Genomic DNA, 16,551 nt, shown 5'->3' with positions numbered 1-16,551 from the left:
TCCTCCTCAACTCCGTTCTAAACCGCCTCCCCTTTATCTTGAGGCTGTGCCCCCTAGTCCTACTGTCTTTTTTGAGCGGGAAGAGTCTCTCCACCTCTATCCTATCCATCCCATTCATCATCTTATACGTCTCAATGAGATCTCCCCTCATTCTTCTAAACTCTAACGAGTACAAGCCTAGTTTATTCAGCCTCTCCTCATAGCTCAACCCCCTCAACTCCGGTATCAGCCTAGTAAACCTCCTCTGCACTCCCTCCAGGGCCAAAATATCCTTGCGCAGGTGCGGCGCCCAAAACTGCACACAGTACTCCAGCTGCGGCCTCACCAATGCCCTATACAGCTGCAGCAAGACCTCCCTACTTTTATATTCAATCCCCCTCGCTATGAAGGCCAGCATCCCATTCGCCTTCCTGACCACCTGCTGCACCTGCAAGCTGGGTTTTTGCGACTCATGCACAAGGACCCCGAGGTCCCTCTGCACCGTCGCCTGCTGCAGTTTTTCGCCACGTAAGTAATAGTCCTTCCTACCATTCTTCCTACCAAAGTGGACCACCTCACACTTGCCAACATTAAATTCCATTTGCCATTTCCTGGCCCATTCGCCCAGCCTATCTAGATCCTTCTGCAGACTCTCCACACCCTCCGCACAATTTGCCTTTCCCCCAATCTTGGTGTCATCAGCAAATTTCGACACCCTGCACTCGGTTCCCTCCTCCAGATCATCTATATAAATGGTAAATAGCTGAGGCCCCAGCACCGACCCCTGGGGCACCCCACTAGTCACCAACCACCAATCCGAATAGCACCCATTGACCCCCACTCTCTGCCTCCTATTTGACAACCAATCCTCTATCCACGCTAACACCCTACCCCCAACTCCATGTCCCCTGACCTTCTGCAATAACCTCTTGTGAGGTACCTTGTCAAACGCCTTCTGAAAATCCAGAAAGACCACATCCACCGGCTCTCCTCTATCCACTGCCCTAGACACATCCTCATAGAACTCCAGTAAATTTGTCAGACACGACTTCCCTTTAATGAAACCGTGTTGCGTCTGCCCTATCAAGCAATTCCCTTCAAGATGCCTCGCAATTTCCTCCTTAATGACGGATTCCAACATTTTACCTACCACAGACGTTAAACTAACCGGCCTATAATTCCCCGCCTTTTGCCTGGCACCCTTCTTAAACAACGGCGTAACATTAGCCGTTTTCCAATCTTCCGGCACTTCCCCGGAATCCAGCGACGTCTGGAAAATAACCACCAAGGCATCCACTATAACCTCCGCCATTTCTTTCAGAACCCTCGGATGCATTCCATCCGGTCCTGGGGACTTGTCCACAATCAGCCCCTCCAGTCTGTCGAGCACCACCTCTCTAGTAACAGTAATGTCATTAAGACCCTCCAGTCCTACCACCTTTCCATCGCTAACACCCGGCAAATTATTCACGTCCTCCTCCGTGAAGACAGAAACAAAAAAGTTATTCAAGACCTTCGCCATATCCCCATCCCCTACCACTAGCTCCCCTTTCTCATCCTCTAAAGGACCAACGTTCACCCTAGCCAGCCTCTTCCTTTTTATATATTTATAAAAACTCTTGCTATCCTTTTTTATATTAAGCGCTAGCCCAGCTTCATAGCTTCTCCTACCCTCCTTTATCAACTTCTTTGTCAATCTTTGTTGACATTTAAACCTTTCCCAATCCTCTTCTCGCCCACTGCTCTTAGCTACTCTAAATTCCTCCGCTTTTAATTTAACACTTTCCTTCACCTCCTTCGTTATCCACGGCTTATTACCTCTCCTCCTACTGTCCTTTTTGACCATCGGAATAAATTTCTGCTGAGCACCAAGAAAGATCTCCTTAAAGATCCTCCACTGCTCCTCAGCAGACCTACCTTCCAACGCGCTCCCCCAGTCCACATTCGCCAATTCTTCTCTCATCCTACCATACTCCCCTCTATTCAAACAAAGGACGCGTGTCCGGGAACCCACTTTCTCCTCCTCCATCTGCAACAGAAACTCCACCATGCAATGATCACTCTCTCCAAGAGGATCCTTCACCGCAAGGTCCCTAATTCTACCCGCCTCATTACATAGCACCAGATCCAAGATAGCTCGCTCCCTCGTCGGCTCCAACACACACTGTTCAAGGAAATTATCCCGGCAGCATTCCAAGAACTCCTCCTCGAGCCCACCTCGTCCAACATGGGTCGACCAATCAATATGCAGATTGAAATCTCCCATAACTACTGCCGTCCCATTCCTGCACGTCGCACTTATTTGCGCGTTAACAGCCCGCCCCACCTCCAGATCATTATTTGGGGGCCTATAGACGACACCCACCAGCGTCTTCCTCCCTTTGCTGTTCCTAATCTCCACCCACAACGATTCCACTTTCTGCTCTTTGGCTCCGATATCATCCCTTGCTACCACCTTGATACTATCCTTAATCAGCAGAGCTACGCCACCCCCTCTTTCCTCCTGCCTATCCTTCCTAAACACTTGATAGCCCCGTACATTCATCTCCCAGTCCCTGTCACCTTGCAGCCACGTCTCTGTAATGGCCACCAGATCGTATCCATTTGTGTCGATCTGCGCCACCAGCTCATCCACTTTATTCCGAATGCTTCGTGCATTCAGATAAAGCGCTTTCATCCCAGCCTTCACCTGGACCCTATTTGCCGTAACGCCACCAATTGGGACATCCTCGGCCTCTTCCCTTACCTGTACCCTATCCTTAACTTTAGACCTCGTAGCGTCACCTACCCTCGCACCCTCCCCCCCCCTAATTAGTTTAAAGCCCTGTCTACAGTCCTCTTTACTCGATTCGCCAACACTCTGGTCCCAGCACGGTTCAGACCCACCCCATCCCGCCCGAACAAGTCCCACCTACCCCAATACTGGTGCCAATGCCCCATAAATTCGAACCCATTCCTCCCACACCAATCCCTGAGCCACCCATTCACTTCCTTTATCCTGTCAACCCTACGCCCGTCTGCACTCAGTTCAGGCAGTAGCCCAGAGACGACCACCTTGTCGGTTCTACTTTTTAATTCCATTCCCAGCTTTTCATACTCCCTCCCCAGATCCTCAGTCCGCACTTTGCCTACGTCGCCGGCACCCACATGTACCACAACGACTGGATTCTCACCCTCCCACTCCAGGTTCCTCTGCAGCCCAGCTGCGACATCCTGTACCCGAGCACCAGGCAGACAACACACCCTTCTGTGCACTTTGTCATTGTGACAAATATATTTCAGTCCGATTTATTTGAAAAAAGCTCGATACGTTGTTTTCCCGCCCCCCGTTTAATCTAATTAGGCGGGTTCATGGACATCAGAAGGACCACAGACATAGGAACAGAAGTAGATTATTTGGCCCATCGACTACGTTCCATTACTCTGAGATCATGATCAATCCGAAATGATAAACTTCAACTCCAGTTTCTGGCCTTATTCCCACAGTTTTTGATTCCCTTACTTATTAAAAATCTGTCCATCTCATTCTCAAGTGTATGTAACCCAGCCCCGACAACCCTCGACAGTAAAGAATTCCACAAATTCACTACTGTCTGAGAAAAAAATCTTCATCATCTCTGTCTTAAATGAATGACCCCTTAACCAGATATTATTCCCTCTGGTCTTAGACTCACAGCATTGTTGTCTAATGGATGTTGCAAGGCTGGATCCTCTTGCTTTATGGTCACTGACCTCACTATCAATTCAGGTACTGTTAATGTGCTTCCTGGCCAGGTGAATGGATCTCTCCTCAAAGCCTATGAGGATCTTCAGTTCTGGCATCCCTTCTGGGATCTTTCCCTCTTGTGAATCAGCTTTGCCTGCATGAAAACAGGTGGAGAGAGTATAAGCAGGGTGCGTGTCAGGGCAACATAAGAGATAGGAGCAGGAGTAGGCCATCTAGCCCCTCGATGATAAAGATGTCTGGCATGTGTAGCTGGTGAGTGGGACCAGCAAGGTGATGAGTACATGATTGACAGGAAAACAAAGATGTCAGTGGGAGAGCAAGTAGTGGTGTCTCATGTGCTCACATCGTGAAATCCCTGTGGATGTATAATGGGTGTCTGAGTCCAGAGTGATGAGAAGAGTGACTTATGCTGGTGGAATGGAAGAGATAATTCATTCTCTTTCTGTGCCAGGTGGCTGTCCTCTTCTGTAGGATGTTGGTATTGACCATCGCTGACTCTGCTTCCCATGCTGGGTTAATATGTTTTCCTGGCAGGTTTTCATCCTGTACATAACATCACAACAGACCTGTACAGCATCGAGCAGTCTCTCCAGGGAGGTGGTGGAGAACTTTGGCGCAGATTTTCTGAAAGCTATCACTTCCCAGTGACCTATAAGGTGTGGCTGATCTGCATAGTCTTTAAATGTTGCACCCTGACCATTAAAGCACAGAAGTGATGGCAGGTGAATCAGAGGCCATGTTACATGGAACCAGTGCATTAAAACCTTTGGTACTAAGTGCTGCAACGAATAGCATGAAAAACCAACATTGCCATTGGTAGGCCAAACATAACTGTTCCCTCCTGCCATCAGCCTTTGCCAAGATGAGAGAAAATCCCACCCAGTAAATATGTGTTAAAGGCAAATTGTGTTTGAGTAAGTTGATCAAGTTATTTGATGAAGTAATAGAGGAGACTGATGAGGGTCATGGGATTGATTTAAGTCTGAACATCTTAAAAGTATCACACAATGGACTGGTTAATAAATTTGTAGATGACATGGCACTCAGAAATGTAATCAATAATAAGAGGGATAGTATTAGACCTCAGGAGGACATAGACAAATCAGTGAAATGGGCAGATGGAAGTTAAATTTTAGCTGAGATAAATGTAGGTAGGAAAAATGAGTTTAATATAAACTAAACAGTACAATTTTAAAAGGATCAGAGAGAGCTCTTCGAATGTGTGGACAAAAGTCTTTGAAAGTAGCAAGATGGTTTGAGAAGGCAGTAATAAAAGCTATGGGATTGTTGACTTCAATTACAAAATCAAGTATTATGTTAAACTTTTAGAAAAATCTAGCTAGTCCTTTGCCAGAGTATCGTATTCTGGGCATTACATATTAGGAAGAATGTCAAGGCTTTGGGCAGAGTGCAGAAGAGATTTACTAGAATGGTATGAGGAATGAAAAACTAGTTAGGTGGAGAAAGTAAAAAGGGGATTTGTTAGAGGTGTTCAAAATAATGAATTGTCTAAATAATGCAAATAAGGGAAAGAGCTTCACGTGGTAAAAATATTGATAAACAGAGAACATGCATTGAATATGATTGGCAAAAGAACTAGAGGCACCCTGAGGAAATATTTATTTTACACATTTGGTGATATGGAATACATTTCCAGAAATGGTGATGGATGTAGATTTAGATATTCTAAAGAGAACTGATGAGAAAATATTTACATGGCTATGGAGAGAGAGCAAGGGAGTGGACTTAATTTAGCTCTACCTAAGATCCAGCAGTAACACGATGGACAAAGTAGACTTCCATGCTTTATCATTCCATGATTCTGTCTCACTTATTTATTCAAGAATCTTCTTTCCCAATATTGGCAGCCCTATGGATACTAAAAGTCTTTTTTTTAAACAAGCTTTTGTTTCATTGGTAGAACACTAGAAACACTGGTTACAAAAACAGTCTCTAACAAAAAAGAGTAAACAGCAAATCTGCAATCCACAGTTTGATTTGGACTCATTAGAAAAAGTGAAAGTGTCAAGTCATTTTATACTATTTTTCATTTATGCCAGTTGAGAAGATTTAATACAGTTTTTTTTTAATTATTAAGGGTTTTGATACTGAATAAGGGAATTCTTCTAGCTTGGGAGTTTCCTCTGTTTTAATCAAATTATCCCTTAAAAGATGCAATTATCTATGCCCCAATTTATTTCACATGGAGTGACCTATGAAAAAATCAAGTTCTATCAACTCCTGTCCTCGATCTGAGTGACAATTGTAAATTTATGTCCTCATCAATGATTCCCCAGCTACAGGAAATAATCTTTCCGTTCTCTACCCGTTCAATCTAAATTAATCATCTATAAAGAATACTTAATTTATTAATTAGTATAAAAACTAAACATGGTGTTAATTTATATTATTGAAATCAATATCCAATTAATCAAAGTTAGAGAATACCATTAAAATTAAATAATAAAACATAGGGTAAAATCGAGGAAGTTTGAATACTTCACTAAATTATAATCTCAGGGTTTTAGTTAAGAATTAAAATGTTTCAGTTGACCTCCCAATATAATGTGATGCCAGCACAGGAGAAGCAGCTCATTGGCGAGTAGTTTAAGTAATAAGTTTGACAAATAGAGGAATAGCAGGACATCTCGAACTTCTAGAACATGTATCCTGTTCCACATGGGGAACTCCAGGATGCTTCTTGCATCCTGGGTAGCCATGCATGCGCCAATACCTGGAAGTTCAGCTACAACCACTCACGATCCAGGTTCTGAGCTTGAGTAGCAGCTGTATGACTGCAGTACATGCACAAATTTGAGAGCTTTGTGGATAGCACATTTTCAGATGTAGTCATCCTGCAGCTTAAGGCAGCAGAGAGAAAGTGGGTGGCCACCAGGTGGTTAAACAGGACCAGACAGGTATAATAGGTGGCCCTCGAGTGCATCTCACTCTCCAACCAGTATTCAGTTCTGAATACTGGTCAGAGCGATGGTTCTTCTGGGAGTACTGCCAGAACCAAGGCCAAAGCACCATGGCTGGCTCAGCTGATCAGAGGAACAGGAGGACAATTGGAAAAGTCATTAGTCATCAGGTTCTGATCTTGGGACTCCCGCATCACATATGTTGCTACCTTCATTCAGAATGTCAAGTGAAAGGCTGATTTCAATCTCATAGAATCGCAGGATTTTTACAGTGCAGAAGGAAGGCCATTCAGCCCATCGCATCCACACTGGTTCACTGACAGAGCATGCTAGCTCGTCCCACACTCTTGCCTTATCCCTGTTAACCTCCATCCATGGATTCCGTCTACACTTCCTGCTGCCTCGGAAAAGCAGCCAGCATAATCAAGGACCCCACACACCCGGACATTCTCTCTTCTGCCTTCTTCTGTCAGGAAAAAGATACAAAATCTGAGGTCAGGTACCAACGGAATCAGGAACAGCTTCTTCCTTGCTGCCATCAGACTTTTGAATGGACTCACCTCGCAATAAGTAATCTTTCTCTACATCCTAGCTATGACTGTAGCACTACATTCTGAACTCTCTCCTTTCCTTCTTTATGAACAGTATGCTTTGTCTGTACAGTGCACAAGAAACAATACTTTTCACTGTATCCCAATACATGTGACAATAATAAATCAAATCAAATCATCCTGACTGGAAATGTTAGTTCTATTCTCTCTCCACAGATTCTGTCAGACCTGCTGAGATTTTCCAGCATTTTCTGTTCACATCTTATATGCTGAGTTCATAACCTTAGAGGTGGTATAATCAAGAAGAAAAACATAATGCCAATCAAATCCACCTCATGGCTACCACACAATACAAGGTGGATGATCAAGTCGGAGGAATGTCTTTTCCTTGTCCACTGAAGATACTTAAACTGCCTTTGTGAATGTTCCTACATTACCTTGACTCTGATGCTTCTGAGATGTTAAAATGGCTTCTCAGATCCTGAGCTATAAAACTGGCCTCTCAGCTCTAAGCTGTTATAATGCCGTTTGTTTGTAAGATGCTAAACTAGCCTGCCTGATTCTGCAGATGCAATTATAACGTTATTCCACTTTGATTCTCTTTTTGTGAATTTTCTCACATTCTGTGACTCTCAAAATTAGCATCTGTATACCTCCACTGATCTCTTAGTCATTTAGATAAGCTGTTTCCTGATGACAGCTATTCACAACTGATTCTGTCTGGATGCCTGTTAATCTCATTACTGGGAAAAGTCACATCTCATCACCCCCTTTGAACGCTGGCTACAGTTGTCACTAGGTAGATCCATGCTTCAGATACGATCATCAAACCTTGGAGTTTTCAGGCTGCAGCACCCAAAAGAGTGGAGAGGAGACCAAGAAAGGATCACTCATTCTTATCTGGAAGCTGAGGGTTTGCAGCGAGGTGAGATTGGCAAAGGACAGGAGGAGAAGGATAACCTCTCCAATCAATTCTGGATGGAAATGGCCAAGTAAGTTGTCAGCCAAAAGGTGTTCCCTCCAACCTAGAGACAATGCACCTAGATGATCTTAGACCTCAGGAGAGTATGATAGGCGAGTGGCATAACACTTTTAGGCTCCAATTCCCACATTCTGACTGGACCAGCATTCTCCTGCACAGGACAACACATATTGCAGCTCTGCTCATTCCTCTTTCTGCAGCGACCTCGCATCCCCATCTGAACAGCCAATATTCTCTCTCATGCCCAGCCTAATACCCTTTTATAGCCATTCTTCACAATGACCTTCAACAAATGGTGCCCTTCTCTCTTCTGCACATAAGCCTTATCAGCATTCATACTTCTCTCTTCTTGCAGGACAAAAAAACTGTACAACTTGGTGAGAGGCAGAGCCACAGGATGGAGGGAGGTGGATACGGTGGTGGTAGACCCCCAATGACAGACACTTGGCAATGCATCCACTTGCTCCGTGGGCGGCTTTCCAGATGAAAATGCAGATGTCAGCATTGGCCTGCCATGATAGCCTAAAACTCTTGAGGCACTGGAACTAGTGAAACAGCTGATCCTCTGTCTGTGAACGAGCCTTCTTCAACAGCTGGATTTCAATGCCCATTCCCTCTGCCCTGTGGAGGGGCATGTGGTTGAGGAGTAAACTGCTGATGCTACTGCTGGGAATAATTGGCAGCAGTATGCCCCATGCTCTTGACCCTTAGCAAAGCTGAACAGTGAAACCACGTAAGCTGCTCCCATGTCACTCTCAAGCTGGCAGCAGTGAAGTGAGGCTGAAGTTGGGCGAAGCACTAAATAGGAGAAGTGCCTTCCGATCACTTGTCTGTTGCACACTAAGCAATTGCTAGGCTCTCTGACAAAAGAATGCTTTGAATAGCACTCTCTCACCTGGCCATGGCTAGAGCCCTTCAGTGTAGCTGATCAAAGCTGTCAAGAGCATATCAGTTTCACTGAGGAACTCCTTCCTGCTGTGCTGTCATCTCCTCCAACCCACTAAGTTGCAGTCACAGCATGGAGCTCCTACATTAATGAGAAGATGAAAATCATGCACAAAATTGTTTCTAATTGCCTTAAATATTTCTGTTTGCTTCCTGCTTCAGCCATGATGATTCTCCACTCTACTCCCAACCTGCTCCTGGGAAATCTGTAAGGGGATCACAGCAGTATTCCAAACAAAGCTTATTTTTTGCAAATGCCCTGATCCTGAACTCACTCCACTGGCCTTAGAAAAGTTCAGCAATCTTTTAATATATTGAAGGTATAAGATTTATCTGTGAATAGAAATAGATCAAGAATAATACACTGAAAAATACTTATAGTTGTTTATGCTTTTATTGGTATTCAAATTCTGGCAAAAGTCCATAGATCACTCAATCATAAATCACTCACCACTTAAACCAGCCTCCCATGACTCTGTCTACACTTCCTGCTGCCTTGGAAAAGCAGCCAATATAATTAAGGACCCCATGCACCCTGGACATTCTCTCTTCCACCTTCTTCCATCAGGAAAAGGACACAAAAGTTTGAGAACACATGCCAACCAGTTCAAGAACAGCTTCTTTCCTGCTACTGTCAGACTTTTGAATGGACCTACCTCACATTAAGTTGATCTTTCTCTGCACCCTAGCCATGACTATAATACTACATTCTGCACCCCATTAATTTTTGGATCATGTTGACTGGGAAACTGAAGTATTTCAGTTAAGCAACGGGCAAATAATGAGGAGAGACTAATGGAAGAGGAAGCTGAAAGAGACAATACCTAGAAGTGAGGAAGCCTGACAGCTCAAACTAGCAGAATGGCTCTGCAAGATTACATAAGTTGCCAGATCACAACAGCTATGTTGTAAGACAAGAAAGTTCAAGACACAGAAATAATAAATTTGAGCAGTACAAAATGAACTTAAACCAAATTGATCAGCAGTCCAAAATAAGTAATAGGTCCATGGGACAGAGTTTCCACTTTGGCACAATCAACAATCAGAGTACAAATTACATTCAAAATTGTGTGAGCCTGCTAGATTTATTTTATGGTTCAATTACAAAATTATTTACTATTTCGTTAGTGTATAACAGTTTCTTAGCAAATTAAACAATTTATATTTGAAAGCTGTTGAAAGATGCCTTTTGCATCCAGTGCCCCCCAACTCAGCAACTGCTACTTGATACCAAAATAGTCCAAACAAGAGCAATAAATGAAGGCCACTGGAAGTATAGTCAGTACTGGAGGGTTATGAGACAGCACCATTTTCCTAGTACACTAATAATGCTCTGCTTAAAATAAAGGTGCACAAGATAACAATTTTAGAAATGTCCAATACTTCAGAAATACTCAGCAGGGTAATACCGTAAAAAATGCATTAATAACTAACACCAAAAAACTAGGATTTAAAACCCTTCTTTCCATGATTAAGTATAAAGGATATCTTTAACAAAACATATGCAAAACATCAAGTTTCAATGTAAACCATCAAACCAATCGTATAAATCTAAAATGCAATTAAAAAAAATTGTAACATAATTCTGATAAGATAATTAACTTAATTATTTGAAGCTAAATTTGGTGAATGATCTTTAATATAAAATCTTGCTATTTCTGTACATGATATTTGATTGATAGGCACTACTAAATTCCATGATATATACATTTCCAAAGATAATGTTAAAACTTAACAATTCAAATTACCAGTAACTTCAAGCTTTGTTCTAATCTGCATCAACAAATGGCCTAGGAAATTGTAGGTGTAACAGCTTTTATTTGCAGCTTAGGAACAGACCACTTGACTTATACAAAAGCAAGAAGCTATACATGTGAAACAGAAACAAATAATTCTGGAAATTCTCAGCAGGTCTGGCAGCATCTGTGACAAGAGAAATGATGGGTGGGAATTTCCACACAGCAGCCCCCCAACTTGGCAGGCAGTGAGATCTTCTGGTCCTGCCTTTGTCAGCTGGGTTTCCCATTGAATGCATCCCTCACTGCAGGGGAAGCCCATGGCACGGGTTTACCATTGGCAGGGTCAGAATATCTTGCCGAAGTGAACGGCTGGAAAATTCTGGCCAAGGTTAATGTTTCAGCTTAAGATAACCTTTCATCTTGACCTGAAATGTTAACTATGTTTCTCTCCATTAAAACTGACTTGAGCATTTCCAGCAATTTTTGTTTTTATAACATGATCTATATTTCTTTTCTGCATGAAATTTTAGCTATAATTGAGAACATCTGAAGTAGTTTAAAAGAAATAGTCTTTTATGTCTTTAATAGTCTTTTATCCATCAAGACATTAATGTCTTGATGGATTTCTTCGAAAACACCATTTCCCACATTCTTACAAGCAACAGAGAACTATATACATTTATAGACTTCTCTATGATCACTTTCAATCATTCCACCACTAGACAGAAATGAATAAGAATCCCAGATCAAAATAGGAACTTAGTTCTACTGAATTATGTTTCAGTCATTTTAACATCAATAAATAATAATTCTCCAAAGCCAATGAAGTCTTCACTTTAAATTAATTCATTCAGTATTGTGTATTTAGTGTATTCACTCAGCTTTGCTCACCCGAGTTCAAAGAAATCCTATGTTGTGATTACACTGTAGTTATTTCTGTCCGATCAGTAGCTGCAATTTTAATTCTGACTGGTCAGTATTTTGTTTCCACTATGTATGAATCTCTGATTCTTAGTCCAGGAGGTAGCTCTTTTCATGTGCAGAGTTCCCCTTTGTGCATAAAATTCATAGGCTAGATTTTGCAGTCCATGACAAAACAGTGCTGCTGATCTTGAAAAATCCCATGATCTCAGTGATGCAGACTTACCCTTTCCGAATGTAGTTTAAATCTGGCACTGATTTAAGGGGATCCCCAGAAGTGCAGCAGCAAAAAAGTAAACACCTACCCACATTGAAGTATTCTTACAGACATCAAATCAATAAGTTAAAAACTCTTTATCCTTCACTTTTATAGAATCCCTAGAGTGCAGAAGGAGGCCATTCGGCTCATTGCGTCTGCAACAACTCTCCAACAGAGCATCTGACTCAGGCCCTATCCATGTAACTTGCCATGCTAATTCCCCTAACAAAGACATCATTGGACATTAAGGAGCAATTTAGCATGGCCAATCCAGCTAACCAGTCTTTGGACGGTGGGAGGAAATTGGAGCATCCAGAGGAGACCCAAGCAAGCATATAGAGAACATCCAAATTCCACACACAGTAACCTAAAGCCAGAATTGAACCTGCGTCCCTGGTGCTGTGAGACAGCAGTGCCACCATGTCACCCTACATTTTCAAATAATGATATAAATGATAATGATTAGATTAATTGCAAGTTAAAAATATCAATATTAAACAGACATATGAAGAAAGTCAATTTTTTAATCTCATAATGGAGAAATTTAAACTTGAACAAATATAAAATTAGCATTTCAGGGCCAATAAGTTTGTTAATTAGTGCATGTTTTAAAAAGATCCATTTATACCTCATTCAACAAGTTATGATTTTTTTCAAGGCTAACAGAATAAACATTATTGCCATTTCACCGATTATTTCACAATTGGATGCTGGTGGGACTTCAGCAGCACATCTGGAGTAATGGAGCAGCATGGAAACGCTAACAGCAACTTCTGGATTTCCAAGTTAGGGGCTTCTGAAGTTGCTATCAGTTTCGGTGATGTAATGATGATGAACGCTAACAGTTACCAAGGCAAAATACAGGTCTTTATGCCTAGAAGGAGGGAGTGATGTTACATTCCCAGTATTTTAAACCAGAGCTGGATGAGGTATAAAGTATCCAGGAGGCTAAAATCACTTTTAAATTTAGTTTGACATTGCAAAGTTTCCCATCAAGCAAACTGAAATTGAAGCAGCTTTACAGCAATGCTAGTTACAGCATAAATACATATTTGAATTAGTCAAACATGTCTGATTTTACAATTTATTCTGTGCTTATCTGTATTTTCCTCCTATAGTCCTGCTATAATACAATTTTATATGAATGCACATTATTTTAAGTACCCTGAAATATAAGACCAACCCTCAAATATTTAAATCACTAATATTTGTAAGTTAGTTATTTCCATCAAATTATATGTTCTGACAAGGATTGTTATAAGTTTGGTTGCACCTTGTCAAATCAGTGTAAACGTGAAACTTATCAGGCAACCTATTACATTTTCTTCAGAGTTATTTCGAAATGATTTACAGTTACACAGCATATAAAATAATTAATCATTCTGAAATGAGCTAGCCCAACAGCTTGGTGAGTAGCTGAATCGTTTCGACAAGGAAAGTTTTGATAATGACTATACAAACATTAGCTGTGACTTCAAATACAGAACATGCTGGAAAGTCTCAGCAGGTCTGACAGCATCTGTGGGGAGAGAATAGAACCAATATTTCAAGTCTAGATGGCCCTTCGTCAGATCTAAGATCAGAGAATCAGCGGAGCTTTATGTTATGAGGGTGAGGATGGAGATAGGATAAAGGGAAGGGAAATTAGGATACAAAAGGCTGAGAAGGTGCTAAAAAGTGTCCATTAAGTCATCAAAATGCGTGGCTGGCAGAACAGAGATGCAGATTGTTAAAGGACTGCCTGAGTAATGTGGCAGTTGCACTGAAAGGATGGGGGAATGGGGAGCTGGAATGGAAAATGGAAAAATGGAGGTGAGAAAGAAGGATGATAAAATGGATGAATCAAAATGAAATAAAATAAATGGAAATGCGTGAAGATGGAGGACAGACTTCATGCTCTAAAGTTGTTAAGCTCATTGTTCAGTCCAGAAGGGTGTAAGGTGCTTAAATGGAAGATGAGGTTCCTCCAGATTGTGTTGGAGTTCCTAGAACATTGCAAAAGGCCAAGGACAGACATGTGGAGAGAAGAGCAGGCTGGTGTGTTGAAGTGGCAAGCGACAGGAAGGTCTGGGTCCTACTTGCGGATGGACCGAAGGTGTTCAACAAAGCAATCACCCAGTCTGCATTTGGTCTCTCTGATGTAGGTTAGCTGGGATTTGACTGTGTTGTTTATTCTAATCAAATAGCTTACTGTCAAAATCCATGTGAATAACTTGATCAAGCTAACAAAAGGATGCTTGGCATCAGTCAAAAAGCATCCCAACAACAAATCAATTTCTTCAGGAGTGGAGGAATTGGCAAGAAAAATAATGTAATTTAGTATTAAAAAGAAAACTAAATTCAAGTGATTCCTTTTTATGGCTTTTTAAAAAAAATTTTAAGGCTGTTAGTGCAAGTTAAGTTTTATTCCATGATGCAGACAGCCTGCATTTAATCAAACAAAGCTAACTGGATTTTCTGGTAACTATTGTAAAGTGACTACATTAATAGGGATTTAGTGGGTTGGACTTTCACTGAATTGGGATGACTTAGAAGCCTCATGAAAATCCTCGTGGGTCCCGATTCTGGGTTTTTTGATTTAATTCCTGGGCTGGCTGATTTTCAGGACAGCCTTTAAAGGATGTGGGCTGGTCCAGGTCAAAAGCCTGAACCTGACATTCCTTAGCTTGACAGCTCCGTTGCAGATAAAAGCATGTCCTACTCCTTTATAATTTTCATGGAGTCAGGCCAGGTTTTTAAAGAGTTGTGGTTCACAACCTCCTTGAGGAGTCGTGAAGCATAGTACGCATGAGGGGACTTTCCAAAAGATGAGTTCACTTTACACTATATAGAACCAATCAAGCAACTGTGATCTTAAAACATTAAAGAAAAGCTTTAACACATATGCTTAGCTGGGAGCCCAGAAATCAATTACTCTTGTTGAAACACCTGAGGCCCAGAGAAAACATTGCCTCAAGATAAAGGGGGGGCGGTTCAGAACGGAGTTGAGGAGGAACTTCTTCACTCAAAGGGTGGTGAATCTCTGGAATTCTCTGCCCGTTGAAGTGGTGGAGGCTGCCTCGCTAAATATTTTTAAGAAGCGGGTTGATGGGTTTTTGATAAGAGAGGGGATTAAGGGTTATGGGGAGAGGGCGGGAAAGTGGAACTGAGCCACGACAGATCAGCCATGATCTTATTGAATGGCGGGGCAGGCTCGAAGGGCCAGATGGCCTACTCCTGCTCCTATTTCTTATGTTCTTATGTTCTTATGATTGACAGCAATGGATCTCGGATCTCTGGTGTCAATTTCACAATGCTTATTTACATAAGGATAAATGGTTTTAAGGGCTTGCAGGTTCTGTTATTAATACCTTAAAAGGGCTAGAGATATTTATTGTCCAGTAGTGAAATTACTTTTTTAAACATAGTGGTAAGAAATGAATGAATGATTGTTTTATGCAAATGTTTGTTTACACATGTGGTGGGTAGAATGTCATAGCTTAACAGAAGGAAGTTCGAGGAGCCATGGAGGATGGGTGGAGTGCATGAGATGGAATAGACCGAATATAGGGAGTGTTTTGGGAGTGAGGAAAAGAGAGGATAAAGGGACTGGAGGACTGACTCCAGTTCAGTCCAGACCCAACCTCTAGCAATGAAAATCCCATCTTTACAGGCATTTTCTCCTGAGGCAGCCAGGCCAAGTTCATAATTTTCCACACTCCCATCACCCAACTTGGTGATGAAAATCCAGCCCATTATGTCTATATAAAGCCCAATATATTTCTCATTAAATTGCTGACGCAAATAGGATAAAGGGTGAGTTTGCACAGGAATAAGTTACTTCAATTGCAATGTTGCATCCTTTAAACAAGAAAATTGATATCCTAAATAAGTACATCTCGCCATAATTGGTAAACAACTAAACATACATAAAAATTACAAAATATAGAGGGTTTGCAGTAAATTACAGATGTAATTTTCTTACCACTTGATATAAGGACTTGCTAATTGTTTCAGTAGCTTGTCTTATTTTGTTGGTAGGATTGGCTAATTTAATTCTTTATAAGTATTAGTCAAACTGGAATGGATTAAAATAACTAATAAGTTGAATTGAAGCAAATGTAATGGCAGTTCTTCTCAGTTTCCTCCCATTAATAGGTTATTCAAATGGCAACCTTAACAACTATGTTAGACAGCAGAGCCTAATCATCTAATATCCACACAGGTAGTGAGGTCACTAAAGTACAATTCAAACTGGAAAACCAGATATATTTTCTGCTTTTTAATCCAGACATGGAGTCCAATTATAAACTCATATCATCTGAAATTAGCTGATAACACATATGAGAGGACTGCACTTGCAACCTTCCTAGTTTACAAGGTTCAGCTATTCTCTGGATAAACTCATTAAGCTATTAGAATACCCTGAGTAAAATATAATATTCTAATTAACTGGCCAGCAGTCACAACAGGACAAGTGCAAGAGCATTTTAAAACATCTGTAAACAGACCCACAGTAGTAATAGCACAGAGTAACAGTGAGAAATA

This window comes from Carcharhinus amblyrhynchos, chromosome 2 (genome assembly GCF_965287045.1).
Source record: "Carcharhinus amblyrhynchos chromosome 2, sCarAmb.v2.hapA, whole genome shotgun sequence".
In the NCBI taxonomy this organism is placed as follows: Eukaryota; Metazoa; Chordata; class Chondrichthyes; order Carcharhiniformes; family Carcharhinidae; genus Carcharhinus; species Carcharhinus amblyrhynchos.
This window is presented reverse-complemented; position numbering follows the sequence as displayed.